This window comes from Mastigoproctus giganteus, chromosome 2 (assembly GCF_048544385.1).
Source record: "Mastigoproctus giganteus isolate SK-2022 chromosome 2, ASM4854438v1, whole genome shotgun sequence".
NCBI lineage: Eukaryota > Metazoa > Arthropoda > Arachnida > Uropygi > Thelyphonidae > Mastigoproctus > Mastigoproctus giganteus.
This window is the reverse complement of record NC_143576.1, coordinates 138768499-138794808: the sequence shown is the minus strand read 5'-3', so window position 1 is coordinate 138794808 and position 26310 is coordinate 138768499. Positions and strand designations below refer to the sequence as shown.

Here is a 26310-nt window from a genome sequence, read left to right as displayed (position 1 = left end):
CGTGGAATGGGCAAGAACTCTCTGCTCCTGAAGACATAGCAAATGCCTTGGGCAAAACTTTTGCCAAATTTCAGCGGCATCAACCTATTCTCTGGATTTTCAGAAAATAAAGACCAAGACTGAACAATGAGCCATCAACTTTCGAACCTCAGTTTTCCTTCCATATAATCAGCCTCTTCAATTTTCTGAACTTCTACACGCCATTAAAACAACACGCAACAGTGCCACTGGGTCAGATGGGATATCTTATATCATGTTACAAAACTTTGATGACAAAAATTTACAAATACTGCTGGTGTACTATAACCGAATATTTATGGAAAACATTTATCCCAGCTCTTGGCATCATGCTACAGTTCTTGCCTTTTTGAAATCTGGAAAAGATCCTACCAATCCTAACAGTTATAGACCTATTTCCCTATCCAGTTGCCTCGGTAAATTACTTATCGTCTTGTTTGGATCATTGAAAGCAACAACTAATTAGTAATACTCAACATGGCTTTTGAAAGAACAGGTCCTCCTTAGAGCTCATGATCAAAGCTCAGTCTGCAATTCGTAATGCCTTTGTAAAAAATGAATATCTTGTTATGGTTTCCATAGACATAGAGAAGGCATTTGATAATACTTGGCGTCGTGGCATTCTCAGTGACCTCCATACTCGTGGTCTACGAGGCAAACTTCCTATATTCATCAGAAACTTTCTCCAGAATCGTTCGTTCCAAGTTCGATATTACAATTCGCTTTCTATGACATTTTTACAGGAAGAATCTGGATCTGTTTTACATCTTCTGTTACCCTGGTGAGCAGCTCTAAGATTGTCTGGCAAATGAAGAGAAATTGTAGCGCACACAACTCATTGGTCAGGGAATATAATAGATGCACTATTGCAGACTGAACTGCAGTGCTCTTGGGGAAACATTTTCTAGTATCTAGGCCCTGAGTGCCAAGCGATAGTGACAAGCATTTTCTTCCTGTGAATATAGTGCTCTCTCCAAAGTGAGATAGTTATGTTCCTTTTCTAGTGCACCTGTTACTTTGTTTAGCTGAAGTGGTTCTGTGCCTTTAGAGGTCAAAAGTAAGAACCCCAAAAGGCAATCTACCTTTCTTTACTTAGATCACTAACCAATTCTATTAACTTAAATAACCTCTTGGTCACTGGTGGTGCCACTCCTGCCTCCACGTGGTGAAGCCAGTAACCTGGGGGATAAACCAACCCTCAGGGCTAAAATGAGCACAGATAGAAACAAATGAATTTCTATGTTTAGAGCCAAAGAGCTCTCAACAAAGTGACAATCATGATACTGACCATGACTTCTCTTTTCAAGAGAGAATGAAGAAAGACAATGGCAGACAGGAATCACCAGCATTCCTGATAATACATTCTCTGTCAACACAACCTGTGGGCAAGCTCTTCCCCTTCATCATTCAGAGATGCCTTGAACATGCTGCAGGTTCACCAAAAATGGTAAAACGTCTCCAGTCTAGAGATTTATTAACAGAGACCACCAATTCTCAACATTCTGAACTATTATTACATCAATAATAGTTCAAAGTGGAATCCCACTTTGAACTATTCAAATCACACCACATACGACCCTCAATTCTTCAAAGGGAGTGATCACTGAATGGGATTTATTGAATGTTCCTGAAGATGAAATAGTTCAGGAACATTCTGGATTACTGCATCGGCAGAGCTAATATGGCTGCCATGTGGTAACGATTGTCGTCTATGGACATGTAATTTGGCAGGAAACATAAATCAGGTTTTCCTGCTGATAGATCAAGAAAGTTATTGTAAGTACAAATAATATTGTTGCTTTGAACCTTTAGCATTAGCAGAGGCATACGATGCAAGAAAGCTAGCATATGCAGCATCAGCCAAAAAATAAAATAAAAACCTCCCATTTCATCCCTCCATTCTTTCCAAATGCCTGTACAGCTCAGCCTTAAATTTATTTAGTGCTACAATCAGTTGGAGAAATTATTTGGAAAACAAAGGTTATCAGGTAACCCTATTGGAAGGAATAGTGTACATTTATTTGAGTCAAATAGTGCATATTGAGATCTTCAATTTAATAATGGTGTCAAAAATGGTGACCATGCTAGTGTGAAATTGAGTTTATACGGTTTACTCATTGTAGTTAATAATAGTTCTTGTGTTGGGAGTTTATAGAAATAGAAGGATTACAAAATAACAAATTGTTCATTTTGTGAAATTGATATTTCCCTTATAAGCTTGGTAGTAGCTCGTGAATCGTAGATGTATTGTTTGTGTTGATTGACAATAATACTAGCTGATTTTCAAGTAATCATAATTTACTATTTGTTAAGTTGTCTTCTAGTGTCAATATTAAATTTGATTAAGCAAAGGAGGGTAACTATCCTACTAACCAGTGTTTTGATCAATATATATTAATCTGAACTGGAATTAGTCTAATTGTTTAAACTTGAAGTAAATTTTTAAAACGGAGGGAAAAAAATATTAACTCTAAGGATGTAACGCTGGAGTTGGCGAAGAATATAATGGATCACAGTTACTTCCACCTAAAATCCCTCAGAGTCAAACAGAAGTTAGGAAATATTGTCAGTTTGTTTATTCAAGAGCAATTAGTCAGGGTCAATTAGGACCACATGGTTGACTCATATCACAATTATCAAAGGATAAAGAAGTGAGTGAGGAATCAGCTGAGGTTGATGATACTGGCAGTAGTCCTATAAATAAAGATAATGATGTAGGTACCCAAAATGAAGTTGCTACAACGACCGATGAATTGGAAAACGTCTAAGATGTGTCATCAATATACAAGGAAATTTCAAACGTGCTAGAAAAGCACATAATGGGTTTTCTTTTTGGGGATACTAATAAAGTTACTAAGAAAGCTGGTGATATCATTATGGATAAATGGACTAACTTGGAAACTGTTGCTACAGCCTTGCTGATTTGAAAATGAAAAGCTTAAGGCTATAAATGATGAGGTTGTCAAACCTTCTCAGCTTTTAGAGCAGGTGGTGCAAACCTTTACTGTTCTCCCAGCTGGGACAGATGAGATTGAAAAGCAAATATCTGTTAGACCTGAGGTAACAAAAGTTAGGTATGAGCATGATACTTTGTATCATGCAAAGGCAAGCAATAAGGAAATCATATGCTGATGTGGTGAGTGAATCTCAGTCTACTGGCAGAGTTGGTAGTGCTGAGGAAAATGTTATGATACTTAAAGCTAAGGATAAAAGTGATTATAAATCTAGTATGGATGTGAGGAATATCGTGGCAAACACCTTAAAAACTGAATTTAAGGCAATAAAAGTTAAATCATTGTGGCTAGTGTGCAATAAAAGAGTTCTTGAGATAGCTACAAAAGCTGAGATGGCTAGTGTTTCAGCGTCAGAACCCTTGCATCTGCTGGAATAGTTGCAGGAGTTTTAAAGAAGGGGGATCTGTCTATAATAATATATGATGTTCCTAAGGAATTGAGTCAAGATGAATTTTTAGAAGAATTACATTGTAAGAACCTTGAGGAGTATGATATCTCTTTGGAGCAGGTTAAAAAGGGATTTAGTTTTTAGATTTACAGTTATATCAAGAAATTCTGCAACAGCTCATTGGGTAATTAGTTTATCACCTAAATTAAATAAATGCATTTCAACATTGGACAAATTATATCTATCAGTAAGCGCTCACTGGCATAACCAATTTATGATAGTGTCAAAATGTTTGGTTTTTGTGCCTAGAATATAGTTACACGACCAAATACTGTTGGCAAAAATCACCTTCGTGTGGTCATTGTGCTAAAGGAGGACATATTGCAGCAGAATGTCCACATAAAGACCAGGACCTTTGCTGTAGTAATTGTCAAAGAAAGAAAAGAGATTCAAATCACTCGGTCAGAGATGTCAGATATACTGAGTATTTGTGAGCACTCGAACTAGTACAGGCTAGGATATCATATGATTAGAATAGCCGATAACAATACTGATGTTAATCTAGGTCATGATGAGTTGGATGTGTCAGATGATTTTATGTAAATGGTAATGTAAACAATACTCACATAAGGATATTGCAAAAGAAATGGCCAATGTTCAAAATTGGTAGCAGATGAGATTAGACAAATAGCTGAAGAAAAGCAAGTGGATGTGGTATCAATCCAAGAACCGTATTGGGCTACAATTCAACCTCATCAGAAATCTATAATATTAGAATATACCTTATATTCAAGAATAATACACTCTTGAATATAAAGGATATCCTAATATACAAGAGTAATACACTCTGCGCTAGAAGAGCCTAAGACAGGTATTGCAATCTTTAATAGAGAATTGGGTGTAGTGATAGTACATGGTTTATGTAATTCATATGCTACTTGTATAATGATTGCTTTGGTGTCAATCTGGTTTTATCTCATATCTGCATATTTCAATAATTTTCTAGACAACCATATTTCCCCATGTATAAGACGCACCTTAATTTTGAGGCCCGAAATTTGAAAAAAAATGTATTACATAAAGTTATTGAACTCAAGTTTTATTCATCATAAAATTCATACAACTCATCACTGTCAAAACTCCCATCCATTAACTTGTCCTCATCTGTGTCTGATGACAAATCACTGTCTTCATACATTGCCTCATCCTCAGTTCCATCTATGGCATTTGAAATGCCACACTTCTTAAATGACTTGACAACGATCTCAATCTTCATATTATCCCAGGATCTTTTCACCCAGGTACAAACTTCTCCTGTAGTTGGTTTCTTCACTCTTCCTGCTGGTGTCAAATTGTCCCCAGAAGACTTCATCCATTGGTTCCATTCGTCTCTCATGGCAGCTTTGAAGGGTTTGTTAATGCTGACATCAAGTGGTTGAAGCTGGGATGTCAAGCCTCAAGGTATGACGGAAAGTTTTATTTTTTGCTCTGCAGCAATCTTTTGTTTTTTGCTATGTGTGCCCTGAACTGATCAAGCACCAATAGGGCAGGTTTGCGTAAGAGCCCACCTGGTCTCCTGCTCCAAACTTTCTCAAACCAGATCTTCATCCCATCCTGATCCATCCAACCCTTGTCATGAACATGGACAATAACTCTTTGAGGAATGTCTTCTTTTGGCATTGTATTGCATTTGAAAATCAGCTTGGTCCTGTCGGCACAACAAGCTAGAACAACTGTATAATGGCTCTTTTCATGTCCACTTGTCTTCACAGTTACAGTTTTCACCCCCTTCTTATCAACAGTTCTGTTACTTGGGACATCAAATTGAAGGGGGACTTCGTCCATATTTGCAATCTGTCCCAACTCAAACTGATGTGTCTTCCGATATTGAATGACAAAACGATGAAATTCAAGGACCTTCTGCTCATAGCTTTCAGGCATCTTTTGGGCAAGCCTGGTGCGTGTACGCATGCTTAGTCCATTCCATTTCATGAACCTGAAGCACCAATTGTGTCCTCCTTTGAAATCAGTAACTTCTTTTCATCAGCAATTCTTCTTGCCTCATGCTGAACCATCTTTGTGGACACAGGAATTCCAATTTCCCTTTGCTCCTCAATCCATATCTTCAATTCCCTTTCTAAATCAGACCATTTTGCTGACTTGCCTCTCATGGCCTTCTTCTGCAGTGGCGTTTTCAGTAGGGTTTCTTCTTCCCGTAGCCAGTCTCGGATTGTTTTCTCAGTTGGAGGTGGACCAAACTTACGTTCAGCAACATGATTTCCATTCACTTTTGCAAACTGGATCACTTTTAACTTTAATTCAGAACTGTACGAAAATCTTTTCTGAGCCATTTCTGGGCAGAACGTGGCAAAATGTAACCTAATATACCGGTAACAAGTGCGAAACAATGAGCGCAAAGACAACAAGTGCGAAAAAGCAGGAAATGCAGGTAAAAAAAATCTACAACCACTGTATAAGACGCACCCAGTTTTTAGACCCCAAATTTTTTGAAAAAGGGTGCGCCTTATACATGGGGAAATACGGTACTTGGAGCAAGCTTTAGTAATATTAAGACCACATAATGTAATTATAACAACTAATGCCAAATCTAACTTTTGGCATAGTTCAATAACTGATATGAGGGGGTTTGGTGTTGAAAGATCTTATTTCTAGTCATAATTTATATGTGATAAATAAACCCAATCAACTATCAACGTTTAGTGGAGCAATGGGAGAATCTAATATTGATATAACTATTACAACAGTTGGGTTACGGAACTGTTTGTATGACTGGTGGGTATTTTCAGATTGCACTTCTAGTGATCACCATGCTATTTCTTTCTATGTTGATAGTATACAGCCATTCCAGAATGTACAGGATGAAATTCTGGTACTAATTAGATTTTCACTTAAAACAATAAAATGGTCAATATTTGAGGATTCTGTCTGCATGGATTTTCCGATCCATAAGTAGCAATAATGAATAAACCTACCTGCATTGGTTGTAGTTAGGTATATTCAAGATTCTATTACAAAGGAGGTCTATAAATCTGCTAGAAAGAAGATAAGTTCTACAAAATCATGTCCATTGTGGTCACGGGATTTAGCGTTGCAACGTAGATTGGTGTATCGTGCTAGGAGGCAATTTCAGTGGCATCGACACTGGTCTCTCAGTGAGGTTGCTAGATTACATCAAGTACATAGCACTGAAAAATGATTACAGAAGAGCAATAACAATTTGTAAGAGGGAAACATGGAAATTATTTGTCCAAGAGTCTGGGAATTCGAATCCATGGGAACTGTTGTATAAAATTACAAGAGACAAGCTACATACTTTGGATGTTTTTAATACTGTGTGTACAAGTTCAACAGAAACAATAGGAAGGATGGATTCCATTGAAGCTATAATTGATAAACTATTCCCACAAGATGATTCCTCGGAAGATACGTCAAATCAGACTTCAATAAGAAGAGAAAATTCTTTACATGTAACTCAGTTAACTACGAAGCCATTTACACTTAATGAATTAGCACGTGCAATTGGTAAACTAAATTTCAAGAAATGTCCAGGATATGATTTGATAGAGAATGAACTTATAGCACAGCTTTATAACTTGTTTCTGCAGTTGGTACTAGTACTATATAACAAACATCTTGCAGAAGGATATTTTCCACGATATTGGAAGGCAGCTTTATTGAAGCTAATCAAAAAACCTGGTAAGCCCCTCTCAGATCCTGGATCATACCTTGGCAGATTACTGGAAAGGTTGATGGTTCTGCTCATTATGCAGTTAATAGAGCAGCATGGAATGATATCAAGTAAACAATACAGGTTTACATCTGGAAAGTCAGCAGAGGATGCTTTAGTGGACTTTCGAACACATATCGAGAGTTCTGCTTCAAAATATGAATTGGCCATTTTTGTGGATTTTCAGGGTGTCTTTAACTCAGTATGGTGGGAGGCTGCTCTTGTTCAATTGAAGGTAGCTAGATGTTCTCAAGAATTATATAAATTGTTTGGAAGTTATTTTAGTGACAGATATGTAATTGTTAAATCTAAAACCTTCTATATTAAAAACAGGTTTATTGTGGTTGTCCCCAAGGTTCAGTCTGAGGTCCTTTCATACAGAACCATGTCTTGCAAAATTGGTTAGCTCGCTCTTTTTCCAACTGTAGGGCAATAGTTTTTGTCGATGATTTAACAATTATAGTGGCTGGAAGTGGTCTTGAACATAATGCCGATATTGTATTGACTGATTTGCATCTCTGGGCACAAAACTATAAGTTAACTATTAATCCGTATAAAACTAAAATGATGCTTTTTAAAAGTAAATTGGGCCCAGGTCAACCTCCACAAATAAAGTTAAATGACATTCAGCTACCAAAAAACAAGGCACCTGAAGCTAAATATCTAGGAATAGTAATTGACAATAAACTATCATTTTTTCACATCTAACATATTTAGGAGTTAAAGTGAAAAAGTTCTCTGGTGCTGTTCTTCGTGTTTCTAAGTCTGACTGGGGTTTATCCCGCAAGGCTCTCATTTTATATTATAAGGCAGAATTTCTCCCCATGACAACATATGCAGCAAGTGCTTGGTTTCATCATGATGTGTTGGTGAGGTTCCAAGCAAAAATCAACTCTATACAAAGATCAATGCTTCTCAGCATGCTGAGAGCGCATAGGACCGTATCTACTGCAGCAATTCAGGCATTGGCCAGTGCTATTCCTTTGGACTTGTTCCTGATATACCAAGGACTATGTTATTGGATTAAGAAGATACCCGCTACACTTCATAACATTACAACTGATACTCAGGTAGATATTAAAAGGGAAAAAAAGCGGTGTACGAAGGAGATAATTAACCTGAGATGGGACACTGGAACTGCAGGAAGGGTGACAAAGTTATTTCTTCCTGAGGTGATTTTTCTCCTCGATAAAAGAGTAGCGGAATGGTTTATGCCTGGGTTGGGTTGCTATACATAATAACAGGCCATGACTCATTAAATGAGAAACTATTTGCTCTAGGATTAACAGATACTGAATTGTGTTTTTGTGGAGCCAAGGAAAATCAGTTTCACATTTTGAACGTAATATTTATGATAGTGCATGAACAATAATTAGTGGTCTCCTGGTGAATGTGATTCCTGGACAGGCATTTCATCTCTTGATGGAACAAGATAAACTTCAGCTGTTACAAACCTTTGCTAAAGGTGCATTTGATCTAAGAAGTAAGCTTCCACAGTTAAGAACTTGTTTAACTTTGGATAATTAACAGTGATTAATGTGGTCTTTGTAGTTACTGTTGGCAAGATTTTTATTTATTTATTTATTTTTAACTCTAGAGTTGGTCCCCAGAGTGTTTTTATTTATTTATTAAATTTTTTTAATTATTAATTAATGATTTTTTAAAATTTTGTCTCAAACTGAGACCTAAGGCATCCATCTACTGGAACTGGCCCACCTTCCCGTGGTGTGGATGAGTATCTGGAAGCAGCCTTCCCGAGTGATCGCTGCTTCTAGGTAGCCAAGAGGCCAACACACAACAATATAACATACATAAAATACATAAATATGACACTACTTCAAGTGTGGCCTAGTTTACAGAGTCTGTTTAACCCTACAGTAATACAAGATGGATTGGAACTGACGTTCTAGGAACAACCCTAACAATAACACATGTCGAGTTGCTGGATGTGCTCAATGTAGTACAAGGGATCATAAAACAATATCATGTTCAGCTAAAAAAATCTACCTGCATTAACTGCCAAAGAGAACACCCAATTACTCATGAGCATACAGATGTGGAAAAAATAAATTCAATGACTTAAGGCAGATCTGAACATATCTTATCAGGAGGCAAGAAATTAGGTGAAACCTATAAATATCAACAAACCCACCTATAACCAAAAGGTAGTAGGGAGATGCTCCATTGGAACTCACATGGAAATAACCATTCCTTCAAAGGAGTCATTCATTCCCATTGCACATTACCTCTTAAGCTGACAAAAACTTTCACTGAAAGATCAATCAGCTGCCATTCCCATATCAGTACCACACAATGTTCCACAAATAACAAAAGCAACTGCCAGAGAAAAGACCAAGAAAGTTGAAGTACTACCTAGTACCCAAGAAAATATGGATGTAGAGAAGGAGGTACAAGATGATTCAGTCTTGGAACTGTTTTGCTGGGGAGGAAATGCACACAAGACAGTGTCTATTGTCCCCAAATGAGATAAATCCAAGACTGAGAAAAATAACCCCTCAGCAGCTCGGAAGCCAACTGATGGCAAGACCAAGCCAAAATAACGACTAAATTCCTGGATTGTCGTGGATTTTGGTGAAACAATGATGACATCAAGCCCTCCTGCAAAAGCATGGACATAACACACTGTGGGGACAAGTCAGATAGCATATGCTCACGGGCAATTACTTCTTCCTCCTAAATGTAGAAACAAACAGCTTTTACCGTATATTTTCTGCAATTGATCTTTCTATCTATTCCCCTCCCTTTGCACTTCACTTACTTGAGAGGCTGAGGAGAATCTGTATGGAAGCGATCATTTCCCTGTGATAACCACCCTAATTAATGGGAGATCGTGTCTTCCTGTTAGGTTACCGTGGTGGAAGATTAATCTGGCTGACTGGAATGCCTTTCAACATCTGGCAAATGTTGACACCACTGCAGTCTCCCCCTTTTCCCCAGACCATGGTGGAATGCTGAATGTACAGCAGTAAAAAAAACAAAGCTTTGGGGATATTCTGAAGTTAATACTGGGGGCTCACATCTGGTGAATATGGGCTTGGCACACCCAGGGTCCTGATTCTTCTCTTTCTTGGTGATTCCCTTCTACTTCTGACTCTCTCTCTCTCTCTCTCAGGGTAATTCAGAATTTTTTTTTGGCTGGTGTAACATAAGCCTCAGGCTTCCTTGCACCATACGGCTAATAATAATAATAATAATAATAGACATACTTTTGCAGACTACTGCAATAGCGAATGCTCTTTGGGAAAACTTTAACATCTCAGCAACATCATATTATTCTCCAGTTTCTGGTCCTAAAAACGAAACTGAAAAAGAAGCCTTGAAATTTAAGTCCAAGGGTGTTTACTCATATAAAATTACATTTACTATCCATGAGCTGAAAACAACTCTCACCCTTATGTAGGCAAGCACTGCTGGACTCTGCTACATCCATTATGAAATGATCAAACACCTTTCACCAAATCCATGGACCTTCTGCTCTTCCTGAACAACAGAATCTTCCTTGAAGCGTAGTTTCCAGACACCTGGCACAAGGTAACCATTCTTGCCTTTCCTAAGCTAGGAATGGATTCTAAATTTCCAAAAAATATTGTCCTATTGCTCTGACTAGCTGTTTGGGCAAAATACTGGAGAGAATAGTTAATGCTAGTCTTTTATGGTACTTAGAAACAAAAGACCTTCTCTCCCACTTTCAGCCCCTCAACGTGGTGAAGGGACCTCCCAGTGATGCTGCAGGTCCTCCAGATTAGCATCACTGGGATCTAATGCCCACAGCCTAGGTTCCTGGCTAATATCATAGGAATCTGGCATTTGCTGTGCACTGCGACCCATGGAAATTCGGAAAGAGGGATCCCGGTGGTTGAGGGGGCCCAGTTTCAACATACCACTTTGGTCCTTGCTCCGACAAGATGGGTGGTCCTCAGTGGCTTGGCTAGTAAGTTCGCCTGCAAGGGTTAACCATGTCAATGTCATGCCCCTACCTTGATGGTAGGGGCATGATAGCCCTGGAGTCTCACTCCTGAGCGCAATGATTATTTGCCGGGTAGTGGGTATCCATTTGGGATCTGTGGTAGGGAGCCTGGACACCAAAGAATAAAAAAAAAACTCATGAATCCTGATAAAATTATTACTTTTGGGGGCCCAACAGTCCCTATCTGAAAATTTGACTGTTGACCCAGAGAATGTCACTCCTGCGAAAAGACAGAAAAAAGATAATTCACTCAACTAGTAAGAAGTCCACAGGAAAGATATCGCCCTTCTTTATCCAGAAGGGTTGGCAGGCTCTTCTAAATCTGTCAAATGGCTTTGCTCGGGTGACAAACTTGTAAAGACCAGAAGTAACAGACATTCAGAACAGCTCCTCTGTGCCACATCCATCGGGGGAATGCCATCACAGTTACTCCCACAAGACACCTAACTCATACTATGGTGTCGTTGCCAAATGGGATCTTATGGACGTGTCTGAAGAGGAAATTTTTTCAGAATTAAAACTCCAAGGAGTGACAGCTGTGAAACGTATATTCATGCATAGGAATGGGAAACTTGTTCCCACCAGAAATATCATATCTTGACATTTAAGTCATGAACTTTTTCTAATGAGATCAGAGCTAGATATATTAAATGTCCAATGAGTTTGCATGTGCCAAATCCTTTATAGTGCTTTAGGTGCTAGAAATATGGATACTCGCAAATGGCCTGTTGTCGAGCCCTTGCATGTGTTCGGTATGCAGCAAAGGACCATGAAACTACATCAAGTTCAGCCACAAAACCAACCTGTATTAATTGCCAAGAACACCCTGCATGTTCGCAACCATGCCAGAGATGGAGGAAAAATAAATACAAAGACTTAAGGCCCCGGGTGCCAAGCGTATTTCGAGGCCAAGCGATATTCTGGTGATATATAGAGCGCTCTTCTAAAGTGATTGAAGTTATTTCCTTTTAAGTTCCTACGTTTCTAGCAAAAGCCTTTCTTTTATAACTAGTTCTATACTTGAAAACCACAAGTTAGAACACAGAAAGGAAACACACCTTTCTTTTTCCTATATTTCTTGTTTTATTAACCAACTAACACTTCAACCGCTTGGCCTCCGAGCGGCACTGCTCCTGCCTCCCCGTGGCGGGGCCGGTAATCTGGGGAAAAGTTATCCCCCAGGGCTAAAAGGAGCAACGATGGATAAAAATGAATATCCACCTCTAGAGCCTTCAAACTCAAGGCTAGACAAACCTAATGATGAAGACGTGAACCAAGCAAAAAGGCTCCGAAGAGAAGTTCAGTGCAATGAAATGCCAAACTTTCTGGTGATACACTCTCTCTCCAACCAACCTGTAGGCAAATTATCACCATTCGTCATCCAAAGATTTCTGGAATCGATTGCTGGAACACCAAAAATGGTTAAACGACTGCAATCTGGAGACCTATTAATTGAAACAGCCAACTCCAAACATTCCGAGTGGCTGCTCAAAACAACGACATTCGGTGGCCTGCCAGTATCTATTACTCCGCACAACACCTTAAATTCCTCGAAAGGCATTATAACCGAATGGGACCTACTTACAATATCAGAAGAGGAATTAGTTAAAGAACTGAGTAATCAAAAAGTAACCAACGCCAAACGCATAATGACCAAAAAAGATGGAAATCTCGTCCCAACTAGGTCAATCATTTTAACCTTCAGTACCCCAGATTTGCCATCCTCAGTAAAAGCTGGCTATTTAAACTGCCGAATTCGGGCTTATATTCCTAACCCGATTCGTTGTTTTAAATGCCAAAAATATGGACATTCCCAACAAGCATGCAGAGGAGAAGCTATTTGTCCTATTTGTGGTTCCAAGGAACATACACAAGCAGACTGTTCAGAATCAAGTCCCATTTGCCCTAACTGCAAAGAAAGTCACCCAGCATTTTCAAAATCCTGTGAAATGTGGAAAACAGGGAAGAAAATTCAAAAATATAAAATTGAACACAAAGTCACATACCCTGAGGCACGCAGACAGGTTATGTTGACCATGCCCAGTCGTTCATATGCGTCTCACACTCGAAGCTTTATTTCAACAGCAGTACAAACAGATGTATCAATACCCCCCAGCACATCTATGGCTAATTGGGTTAAAAATACACTATCTAATTCAGGAAAAGACACATATCAAACTAAAACCAGTGAATCGACCAACACTCCAATCAGCATCCCAACTGATACTCGGACAGTCTCGCATGATAAAGAAAAATTAAAAACTACCAAAGACAACAAGAAACCTGAATCATCCACCAATAGTATGGAAGTAGATGTACACTCAGATCTTGAGGAACCCATACTAGAACTTCATGCAAATGACACTATGGATACTGGGCGTCCCAGCTTCCCAAAAAAAGACCGGAAAAAGTGCTCAAACAAAAAACAGTCTGATGAATCATCCTCAACTAAACCTAAATGAACCACAATATCTTACAATGGAATTGCAGAGGTTTTCGTTGCAACACTGACGATATTCAATACTTAATTAACCGATATTCTCCAGCTGCCTTCTGTCTACAGGAAACTTACCTGACCTCACAAATTTCTCCTTCGATAAAGAACTATTGCCTTTATCGAAGAGATCGAAATACCGCTAATGCTGCCCATGGTGGGGTAGCAATCCTAGTAAACTCGAAGATCCCAACTAGACATATCCCAATCCAAACTGAAATTGAAGCTGTTGCTGTTCGCATAACTCTCCATAGTGCAATAACACTTATCTCAATCTACCTACCACCAAACCGTTCTTACTCTTTAAGAGATCTTGAAGACCTGTTTATACAGATACCTCCACCTCTCTGTATATTAGGGGACTTTAACGGGCACCACCCATTATGGGGTTCTCCCAAATTGGATAGACGTGGCCGACTAATTGAAAGCTTTTTAGAGGCACTAAATTTCAGTATACTCAATACTGGTGCACCGACACACGTACAACTCCCAGCAGGACACACATCAGCAATAGACCTCACAATTTGTTCACCAGTACTAGTCCCAACCATAGAGTGGAATGTAATAAATGATCCCATGGGCAGTGACCACTTTCCAATAGTATGCAACTTTCTGATAGCAAAGACTCCTTCTATTCAACCGTGCAGAAAGTGGAAATTTGTCCGAGCAGACTGGGCAAAATTTCAATCGTCAATCGACCTTGATGAGGAAAAAATCCGCCTCCAACATATTGATGATGCCACAGATTACATCACGTCGCATCTTCTAAATGTGGCTAAAAATACAATACCACTATCAAATCCCCCGGGCCGAAAACATCATAATTACTGGTGGAATGACAAATGCACCACAGCAAAGAGAGCAAAAAATAAAGCTTGGAATTTGTTTCGGCAATGTCCGAGCACAGCCAATCTTATTAACTATAAGAAATTAAGGGCAAAAGCACGCTTCATACAAAAGCAAGCAAAGAAAGAATCCTGGATCCGTTTTGCCTCTAGTTTTCACAGAAATACTGATTCCAAAATAATATGAAAAAAAATTAGACAGCTGTCTGGTAAGTTTCCTACCATACCTTCTCCAATCCTCTCTTGGAATGGGAAAGATCTCTCTTATCCAGTAGATATAGCTAATGCTTTGGGAAATAATTTTGCCGAAATTTCAGCAGCAACAGCCTATCCTACCTCATTCCAAAGAATTAAAAACACTGAAGAAAAGCATGCTATTCATTTTCAAACTGCCCGTCTTCTCCCATATAACAAACCTCTGCAATATTCTGAACTTTTACATGTCATTAAAACTGCCCGCAATGGTGCTGCCGGGCCAGATGGGATTTATTATGTCATGCTACAACATCTTGATGACAAAGCTTTGCGCTGCCTCCTGGTCTTTTACAATCGCATATTTTTAGAAAATGTTTTTCCAGCTTCTTGGCATCACTGTACAGTTTTGGCATTCCTGAAACCTGGAAAAGATCCATCCAACCCGAATAGCTATAGACCCATATCTCTCTCAAGCTGCCTCAGCAAAATTCTTGAGAAAATTATCCACAGAAGACTCGTCTGGATCATAGAGTCGGAACAGCTAATGAGCCTTAGTCAATATGGCTTTCGTCAAAACAGGTCATGCCTAGATCTTATGGTCAAGGCTGAATTTGCCGTCCGTAATGCTTTTGTCAAACGTGAACATCTAGTAATGGTTTCAATAGACATAGAGAAGGCTTTTGATACCACTTGGCGGTATGGTATACTTAGTGATCTTTACCTTCTAGGACTACGAGGCAACCTCCCTATGTTTATTGAGAACTTCTTACATACTAGATCATTTCAAGTTCGATACCAACATGCCCTTTCCACAACTTTCATCCAGGAAGAAGGTGTTCCACAGGGATCAGTACTGAGTGCCACTCTTTTTGCCCTGAGAATAGATTCTATCACTAAGCAGCTTCCAAATACAGTTGAGACTTACCTTTATGCAGATGACCTTTCCATCTCCTGTCATTCTCAAAACATGAGGTCTGTTGAAAGACAGCTTCAGATATCACTTAATAAAATTCAACAATGGGCAAGCCTCAACGGCTATCGGCTCTCGCAGCAGAAAACAGTTGCCATCCACTTCTGTAGACAACGCAAACTCCATCCAGATCCTGAACTTCAAATTTCTAACATCGTTGTCCCAGTCACCAGCAACATCAGATTTCTTGGATTAATCCTTGACAACAAGTTAAATTTCCTAGACCATATTAAAAATGTACGGACGTCATGTCTAAAAAAGTTAAACATACTCAGAGCTTTATCTGCCCAAACGTGGGGTGCAGATCGTACCTCGCTTCTTCGTTTATACAGGGCATTAATCAGATCCCGTCTCGATTATGGTGCTCCTGTCTATGATTCTGCCAGAAAGAGTGTATTACGCTGGCTTGATCCAATTCAGCACAGTGCTTTGAGAATTGCAATTGGTGCATTCAGAACGTCGCCAGCACATAGTCTCTACATTGATGCTCACGAGCCCCCACTAGCTTTACGCAGGAAAACACTGTTACTCAAATATGCTGTAAAGATACAAAGTTGTGCCTCTCATCCCGTTCAGTCATACCTTTTCAACCCACCATTTGAAATCTTATACAGAAACAAACCTAGCATAGTAAAGCCAGCTGGTCTTCGCCTTCTTGAATTGGAGCAAGTTTGGAATATTTCCGTCCATTCCGTACAACAAGTAGCCACATGTACTCAGCCACCATGGACTCCTCCTCCTCTTCCAACCTGTGACACTTACCTCTGTCAATGGAGAAAGAATACTTTGCAAGCATCAAATGTCAAACAAATTCATGCAGTTCACACTCAAAGATATACTGACTTCTCCCCAATCTATACAGATGGCTCTAAATCTAATTCAAATGTTGGAGCAGCTGCAGTGTTTCCGAATACAACTGTATCAGTTTCCCTTCCATCAGAATTTAGTATATTTTCTGCTGAATTATATGCAATCAAACTAGCTTTAGAAAATCTCTGTTCAGACAGTTCCTTCAAATCAGTTATTTACACTGATTCCCTCAGCTCAATCATGTCGTTATGTAATTCCTCAGATGAAGTCCACCCTATTCTTAATGAAATCAGAAGCTTATTACTGAAAATTAAAAAACGCAACCAACTGGTCACTTTTTGCTGGATTCCATCCCATTCTGGTATTTTAGGCAATGAACTGGCCGATAAAGCTGCAAAAAATCCAACTACTTTTGATTTAACCGATATCCCTGTTCCAGCATCAGATTATGCACTAACAGTTCATGCTGCTTGCATATCACAATGGACAGCACTCTGGCACTCTCAGACTAATAATAAACTCTTTCAGTTTAAACATGATCCAAAAATCTGGCACTCCAGTATCCGTACATCGAGACAAGAAGAAGTAGTCCTTTCAAGGGCAAGAATAGGACATACCCATCTGACCCACCTTCATTTACTCACAGGAGATGATCCACCACAATGTACACATTGTTCTAATAATTTGACAGTAAAACATATTCTTATTGGCTGCCCCTATTATAAACAAGCCAGAACTTCATCCTTGATCTCACTGGTTAATCTCCATAAACCAATAACTCTTGAAAATCTCATTGGTGATAAGGCAAATATTTCTGAATTTTTTGACTTTCTCAGGCAAACTGGGCTTTTCAATTATTTCTGATTTCAGATTTTCTTTTGATTTAGGGAAAACTCATGTTTTAATATAATAAGTGAATAGGCACATTATAGCCTTAGCAGCTTATGTGCCATTAAGCCTCCAGAACAACAACAACAACAACAAAGACTTAAGGCAGAGCTGAACATATCATATCAGGAGGCAAGAAAAGCTGTGAAACTATAAATGTAAATAAACTAACCTATGCTCAAAGGCAGCAGGGAGATGTTCCATTGAAATTCAGACCTAAATGACCAAAGCACCAAAAGTCATTCACTCCCATTGCATGCTACCTGATAAGTTACTCCCTTTTTTTTTTTTTTTTTGGCTGGTACAGCATAAGCCTTAGGCTTCCTTGCATCATATGGCCATTACTAATATTAAAGTTCAATAAAAACCCGCACAGAAGGTTCAATCAGCTGCCACTCCTATATCCATACCTCCTAATGCTCCAGCAGTAAGAAAAGATATCTCTGGAGAAAAGAATAAGAAACCTGATGTACATCCTAGTTCTCAAGAAAAATGGATGAAAGTGCATAACAAAGCAGTTTTGGAACTCTTTATGGAGGAATAAATGAACCAGGAGAGCATCCATACCTCCAAAAAGAGATATAAATCCAAGATTGAGAAAATAAAACCCTCAACACCTCGGAAGCCGCCTAATGGACCCCACCAAGCCCAAATAACAGCTAAATTCCAACAGTGGAATTGTGACTTATGGTGAAATACTGATGACATTAAGGCCCTCTTGCTAAGCATGAGCCAATCTGCATTTGCTTGCAGGAGACACATTTAAAGGCTAAAGAAAACTGAATGATTCATAATACTACTACCATAAATAAGGATAGAACTAGGGATGGACATGTCCATGGAGGAGTTGCAATCCTTGTGGGCAACCAGACCCCATTACTACTGTGCCACTTTCCACTAACTTAGAAGCGGTAGCAATTTGCCTTGCGATTGGGTTTTAATAACAGTCTGTTCCATTTACTTGCCACCTGGAGCCAACATCTCCCAGATAGACCTTGATGATCTCAGTGCAGCTGCCATTCCCTGTCCTGCTTCTTGGGGATATCAACTGACATAACACCCTATGGGGTAGTGCCGATATCAATGGTCATTGTCATAGAGCATATGCTCACTGACAATGACTTTCCCTTCTAAATGTGGGAACTAACATCTTCTTCCACATGCCTACCCATATGTTTTCTGCCATTGATCTTTCTATCTGCTCCCCTCACTCACTTGGGAAGTGGAAGAGAACTCATATGGAAGTGATCACTTCCCTGTGATAACCTGCTTACACAGTGGGAGACGGTGTCTTCCTTTTAAGTTACCAAGGTGGAAGATTGTTCGGGCTGAGTGGAATGCCTTTCAATATCTGGCATCACTGCAGTTAGTCAGGAGCCTATCAATGATGCAGTTACTTACATCAGAAAATATTGTCCAAGCAACTGCAAATACCATTCAAAAAGCATCCACCCAGTTTCCACCTTTTCCCAAACCATGGTGGAATTCACAATGCACAGCAGCAAGAAAGGCCAAAACAAAACTTGGGTGATATTCTAATGATATCCTACCACGGCCAATCTAATAGCTTTTAAACATGCTACATTTGTCAAGAGTCAAAAGAAATCATGGCTCTGTTTTACGTCATCTATTACCCAGTCTACCAGCACTAAGGTGGTCTGGGATAAAATCAGGATAATGAAAGGAAAATATACATCCCACCCTTCATCGATCCTAGAATATAATGGGTGCACTATTGCAGAGCCAAATTCAATAGCAGATGCTTTTGGGTTGGTTGGTTGATTTGGGTATTTTACTGGTGCATCAGCTTCTACGGCTATAGTGCATCAAACTTATGATTTGTGATTTATTCACTGAAGTCGTTTATATTAAATTATAATAGTTTATTCATTTCAGAAACTGGAAAACTTTGGATATATTAGACCTATCAGCCAATACTGTTCCTAATGAAATAGTGTCTATTGCTTTTAAGAATTTAAAAGTAATTTGTTGTTCTCTTGTAAAGTTAGAGCAGTCAAGTAGAATATGTTAAACTGTTAGCACTATTTGACTGTCAGAGCACTGAGGTGGAGATTCAGCTCAGAGCAGATAGGAGTGGATAACAATTGGTACTATTCTTAGTCCACCTTGGTGACTTCTTGTCTGTTAGGTCTTGTACTGGTTTTCCATTGTTGTAATGGTGGTTTTATCTGTAATGATTTGTTTCCGGCTTCCTCCTGCCATTTTTGTTGCCATCGTCTTTCGCCACTGTTTCGGATTGTAATTTTATAGTCTAGGTATGGTATTTTTATGGTTTTGTTGATCGGATTTTCCGTGTGTTTTGCTGCTTGGTCTACCCGTTCATTGCCATCTATTCCTACATGTCCAGGAACCCAACATTTTTTTATTATAATTATTTTTTTATTATTAATATACAGTAAATATATATTTTATTATTATTATTATTTATATTTTTGTTGGTACTCCAGTTTGGGCAGCTGTGGGTACAGGATTTGCTGGCGCCCACTGGTATAGCACTACCTCCAGTAGGTGTGATTTTCGTCCTTTCTAGGACAGACAAACTGTAGGGGAGTCTGCCTCCTGATGATTAGGGATACATTTATTTGCCCACCACCCCATGGTGTAGGCAAACATTGGGTAGGTTTTCCAGGTGATCACCTTCCTGGTGACAAAGAGGCCAGAAACAACATAGACACATGCAAAAACATAACATGACACTCAATTCTGGCCATTTTACAGAGTTTCTGCATCATCACAAAGTACCTGGGCAGAGCTGAACTAACGTTCTGAGCTGCTATACATAAGATATTATACATGTAAACGTGTCAATACCAGCAATAATATTTCAACAGTTACATGCAGTGCTAGATTTCAATTTTCTCACTATATTTCAATACACAGATGGCTTGAAAACAGACACTTTAGTGGGAACAGCATTCCAAGATATTATTTTATACTGCAACAATTATTGAAAGAGTGCAGTGTATACACAGCAGAATTGTACACAATAAAAATAGCCTTAACTCATCTACAAGGTAAGTGTTACACGAGAAGTGTAATATATACAGATTCCTTGAGTTCTTTACAAGCTATGCAAAACATAGGTACACCCAATCCTTTGGCACATACAACAAATACTAACTGACTGTGCCAGAAACGAACAGGATATACATTTCTGTTAGATCCCAGGACATAAAAGGGACTGCTGGAAATGAAGCCATACTGCAGAAGAAATATCAGCACCATATTTAGATTACAAGCCTGCTATATGGCATACTTGCCAGTTGCAATGGCAAGAAACTTGGAATCAGCAAACTGAAAACAAACTGTACCAAATAAAGCTGAATATTGAAAACTAGGTTTCTAGCATACGAAAGTTGAGAAAAAATGAAACACTACTGGCCAGGCTAACAATCAGGCATACCCATATTACGCACTCATTCTTGTTGCGAGTAGAAGAATCACCACGATGCCAGACTTGTGACAGTATCCAGTCATATATTAACAGTATCCAAAATATGCAAATGAATGCAAACAAGCCTTCAAAGATGTTTATAAGATGCATTACACCATTACCCTAGCAGACCTCTTGAATGATAGAGATGACTTTACAGATGTTTTCACCTTCCTTAAAACTATTAATTTATACCACCTCCTCTAAGGAAGTAAACACAAGCTACAGACTAACCAAATGAAGTATGAATCAAGCCAAAAGGAACAACTCAAATCCAAAGTAAACATCTCTGAAACACATCATACCATATGAACTGGCATATGCAGTTCAATGACCTATGCAGTTCAGGTGCCAATAAACCCCAAACACAACCAACCAACCATGGAACATCTTCAGGAAGTTCCCAACAACAGCAAACCTCATCTGCTTTAAACAGGCAAGTGCAAAGGCAAAATGTGTCAGGCAGACTAGCAAAAGGGAAGCATGGAGCCATTTCACTTCCACAATTACAAGAACGAGAAAACCCAAACAATATGGGCCAAAATACAGCAAATGTATGCAAAACACCCATGCGTCAACTGTCCCATGCTCACTGTAAATGGCTATGATATTACAAAACCAGAGGTGACTGCACACATTCTGGGTAGATCATTCACAGAATCTGGTCTTGGCGCATTATAGCCTCAGTAGCTAATGCGCCAATAAAAACAAAACCAACCAACCTATCATTCACAGAAACCTCAGCTACGACATCATACTCGCCACATTTTCAGGCACACAAGCTGAAAAACAATTAATTTTGAATCAGCATTCAGTGCTGCGTACAATCTCTGCTTCATAATGTCAGAGATGCACCATGCACTAGCCTCTATTAAACTGAGTGCAGCAGGGGGTCAGATGGTATAATTACATCATGATATAAAAACTTACTGCACCAGCGCTCAAGACACTATTACTCCTCTGCAACAGAATATTCAAAGAAAACACTTTCTCCGACAAATGGTGCCATGCTTATGTTTTGGCATTTCCAAAAGCAAGAAAAGATCCCACAAATTCATATTATCGACCTATTTGTACTCACCAGCTGTATGAGCAATGTCATGGAAAAAATTATCAATGCAGAGCTAACCTGGTTTCTAGCTTTAAATGATCTCCTAAATCCAGTGCAATGTGGCTTCTGTGAAGGTAGATCCTCTCTTGACCTTTTGATTAAGAGAAATAAACAACTGTGACACCTTCATATGGAAAGAGCACCTTGCCATGGTCCTCTTTGACATCGAAAAAGCCTTTGACACTGCTTGAAGATATGGTATAATGCGAAACCTATATGATCTAGGATTATGCAGACACCTACCACTGTTTATCAGAAATTTCCTACCCCATCGCTCATTTCAAGTTAGAGTTCATAACCAATTATCTTCAAAATTGATCCAGGAAGAACATGTACCACAAGGATCAGTGCTAAGTGCCACTTTTTTACAATAACACATGATCTACCATAAACAGTATCCACTACCCCGTACACTGAAATCATACCAGTGGTCCCTAGTGTCCGCTTTCTTGGTGAGATATTTAACCAAAAACTCACCTTCTTTTAACATATAAAAACATTCCAGATTACCTGTTTTAAAAAGCTTAACATCTTAAGAGTTCTATCAGGCAAAACATGGGGAGCCGACTACATCTGTACCATGCATTAATACGGTCACGTCTGGACTATGGTTTGGTTGTCTATGCCTCTGCTAGACCAAGTGCATTATGTTGGCTTGTTCCTGTACACCACGTTGCTCTTCATCTTGCACTGGGAGCATATTGTGAACCACCGGTTTGGAGCCTATATGCTGAAGCACATGAAACTTCCTTGAAGCTACACAGACAAATGTTTTTATTAAACTATGCAGTAAAACTCAAAGGGCATCCAAACCACCCCACTTGGAATATTCTGAACTTCTGCATGCCATTAGATCAGCCCACAGTGGTGCTGCCAGGCCAGAAGGGATCTATTATATCATGATACATCTTGATAACAAAGCTTTGTGCCTTCTCTCAGTTTCTTACAACTGTATATTTTTATATAATGTTATCCAGTGGCTTGGCATCACTCTACTGTTTTGCATTCCTAATAAAGCCTGGAAAAGATCCAACCATCCCTCACAGCTACAGACCAATATCTCTCTCAAGCTGCCTCAGCAAAATCGTTAAAAAAATTGTCCATGGAAGATACTCATTTAGATCATCGAGTCAGAACATCTAATGAGCCATAGTCAGTATGAATTTCTTCAAAACAGGTCATGCTTGGATCTCATGGTGAATATTGAATTTGCCATTCATAATGCTTTTGTTAAACATGGACATCTACTAATGGTATCAATAGATATAGAGAAGGCTTTTGACACCAATAGGTGGCATGGCATACTTATAACTTTACTCTCTTTGTCTATAGGGCAACCTCCCTTTATTTGTGAAAGATTTTCTACATACTAAATCATTTCAAGTTCCATACCAAAATGCCCTCTCTGCAACATTCATTCAGGAAGAAGCTGTTCCACAGGGATCAGTACTGAGTGCCATTCTTTTTGCTCTTAGAATAGATTCTATCACTAAACAACTTCCAAATACAGCTGAGACTTAGCTTTATGCAGATTACCTTTTCATCTCCTGTCATTCCAAAACATGAGATTTAATGAACTTCAGATATCACTTAATAAAATACAGCAATGGGCCTGCATCAATGGCTATCGACTCTCACAGCAGAAAACAGTTGCTATCCATTTTTGTAGACAATGCAAATTTCATTTGGATCCTGAACTTCAAATCTCTAATATCACCATCCCAGTCACTAATATCATCAGATTTCTAAGTTTAATCCTGGACAACAAGTTAAATTTCTTAGAGAACATTAAAAAAGTATACACTGCCTATCTAAAAAAAGGTAAACATACTCAGAATACTATATGCCCTAACATGGGGTGCAGATCGTACCTCCCTGCTTCGATTATATGGGGCAATTAATCAGATCCTGTATTGATTATGGAGCTCCCATCTATGATTCTGCCAAAGTGAGTGCATTATGCTACTAGCTTGATCAGTTCAACACAGTGCATTAAGAATTGCATTTGCTGCATTCAGAACATCACCAGCACAGCCTTTACATTGATGTTTATGAGCCCCCACTATCACATTATGTAGGAAATCACCAATGCTGAAGTATTCTGTCAAAATACAAAGTTGTTCCTTGCATTCCATTCAATCATACCTTTCAATACACCATTAGTAAACCTTTCCAGAAATAAACCGAGCATAGTAAAACCAGCAAGTCTTAACCTTCTTGAACTGATACAGGTTTGGAATGTTTTCATCCATTCTGTACAATAGCAACTTGTACTCAACCACCATGGGTTCCTCCTCCTATAGTAACCTCTGACACTTACCTTTTTCAATGAGGAAAGAATATTTTGCAAGCATCAATCAGACAACTTCATGCAGTTCAACACTCAAAGATATATTGCTTTTTCCCCAATATACAATGGATCTAAAAACTAATTCAAATATTGGAGCAGCTGCAGTGTTTCTGAATACCATTGTTTCAGCATCCCTTACATCTGAATTCAGTATCTTTTCAGCTGAATTATTCACAGTTAAACTAGCTTTACAAAATCTCTGTTCTGACTGTTCCTTAAAATCTGTAATTTACACTGATTCCCTCAGCTCAACCAAGACATTGTGTAATTCCTCAAATAAAGTTCACCCTGTTCCAGATGAAATTAGATTATTACTGCAGTTTGAAGAACACCACAAACTGGTCACCTTCTGTTGGATTCTAGCACATTTTGGTATTTTGGGCAATGAACTGGCTGAAAAAGCTGCAAAAAATCCAACCGCTTCAAATTTAACCAATATCCCTGTTCCAGCATGAGACTATGCACTAATTATTCATGCTGCTTGCCTATCAGAATGGACAGCACTATGGCACTCTCAAACTAATAATAAACTCTTTCAGATTAAACAGGATCTGAAAATCTGGTGCTCCAGTGTCTATACATTGAAGGCAAGAAGTAATCCTTTCAAGAGCAAGAATAGGTCATACTCACTTGCCCTACCTTCATTTACTCACACGAGATGATCCACCAGTGTCCACATTGTTCCATAAATCTGACTGTTAAACACATTCTCATTGACTGCCCCTACTACAAACAAGACAGAATTTCAACCCTAAACTCACTGGTTAATCTTCGTCAACCAATTAACTCTAGAGAATTTGATTGGTGACATTCAATATTTCTGAATTTTTCCACTTCCTCAAGCAAACTGGAATTTTGAATCTTTTCTGATTAAAGACTTTTTCTGACTGTATGAGATTTTCTTTTTATAATAAATGAATAGGTGCATTCATTTGATGGCACATAAGCCAAAGTGGCTTATGTGCCATCAAACCCTCACAACAACAACACCCCACTTGGAACAGACTTTTCTCTCCATGGGAAAACCTTTATAGAACTTATCAATCTATAAATCCACCACCTGGGACACATCTTTGCTCACTGCAGGCTGACTGGCAAATTGACCTTAGTAAGCTACAGCCTATTGTCTCTGATACAATCTCACCTTGGACATATCATATACTGCTGTGTGACCTTTCATTCGCAACCTGAGGAAAACACACTTGTCCCAACAGAACATGTTGCAAATACATGCCACACTGAGAATCCAGCATGGCCAGTACACACCAGTCTACATAGATGGATCTAAAACTGACAACCATGTTGGTGCAGCAGCACTATTTCTCAACGTTATCATATCCAAGAAGCTCCCTACTGGATGTAGCAGCTATACTGCAGAACTCTGTGCTATCCACATAGCCTTAAATGACACACTCTCAACAATCATATTGTACAGTGTTATATATACTGACTCCATAAGTGTTATCCAAGCTATACAATGGAATATGAAGAATAATAATCTCTTACTTATACAGCTCTGGAATACTCTAAGTTAAACCAGAAGAAACAAGTTCTCTTTCATTGAATCCCTAGTCACTCTGAAATTTCTGGAAACAAGCAGGCCGACCTAGCTGCCAAAACTGCCACTGATCCTATAGACCAGTCCTTTACTACACCTGCATCTGATTACAAGTACATTATAAAGAAACAATATCTTGAACAATGACAACACAGCTGGCAGAGTCAAGGCAACAACATGCTACTTGGTATAAAAAAAATCTCAAACCATGGAGATCTAGTATACATGAGAACCAACATGAAGAAGTCATATTAGCCTGATTATGGATAGGCCACACACACCTGACCATCTTTATCTGCTTGTGGCAACTGACCCACCACAGTACACAAACTACAACACCCATCTTGTAGTCCAGCATATACTCACTGATTGTCCCATTTACAACGGTGAGTGACAAACTCTCTCTGCCTGATTTTCAGCAAAGAACACTGAGTATAGCTCATCTCCTAGCAGGTAAGCCACACGTGGACAAAATTTTT

The 26310-nt window shown here is 38.9% G+C and overlaps 1 protein-coding gene across 2 annotated transcripts in view; it reads right to left on the bottom strand.

Annotated features, from left to right (window-relative positions):
• LOC150089601 (uncharacterized) overlaps window positions 1–26310 on the bottom strand; it is a 152663-nt gene that overhangs the window by 20985 nt on the left and 105368 nt on the right. The window lies entirely within an intron of this gene.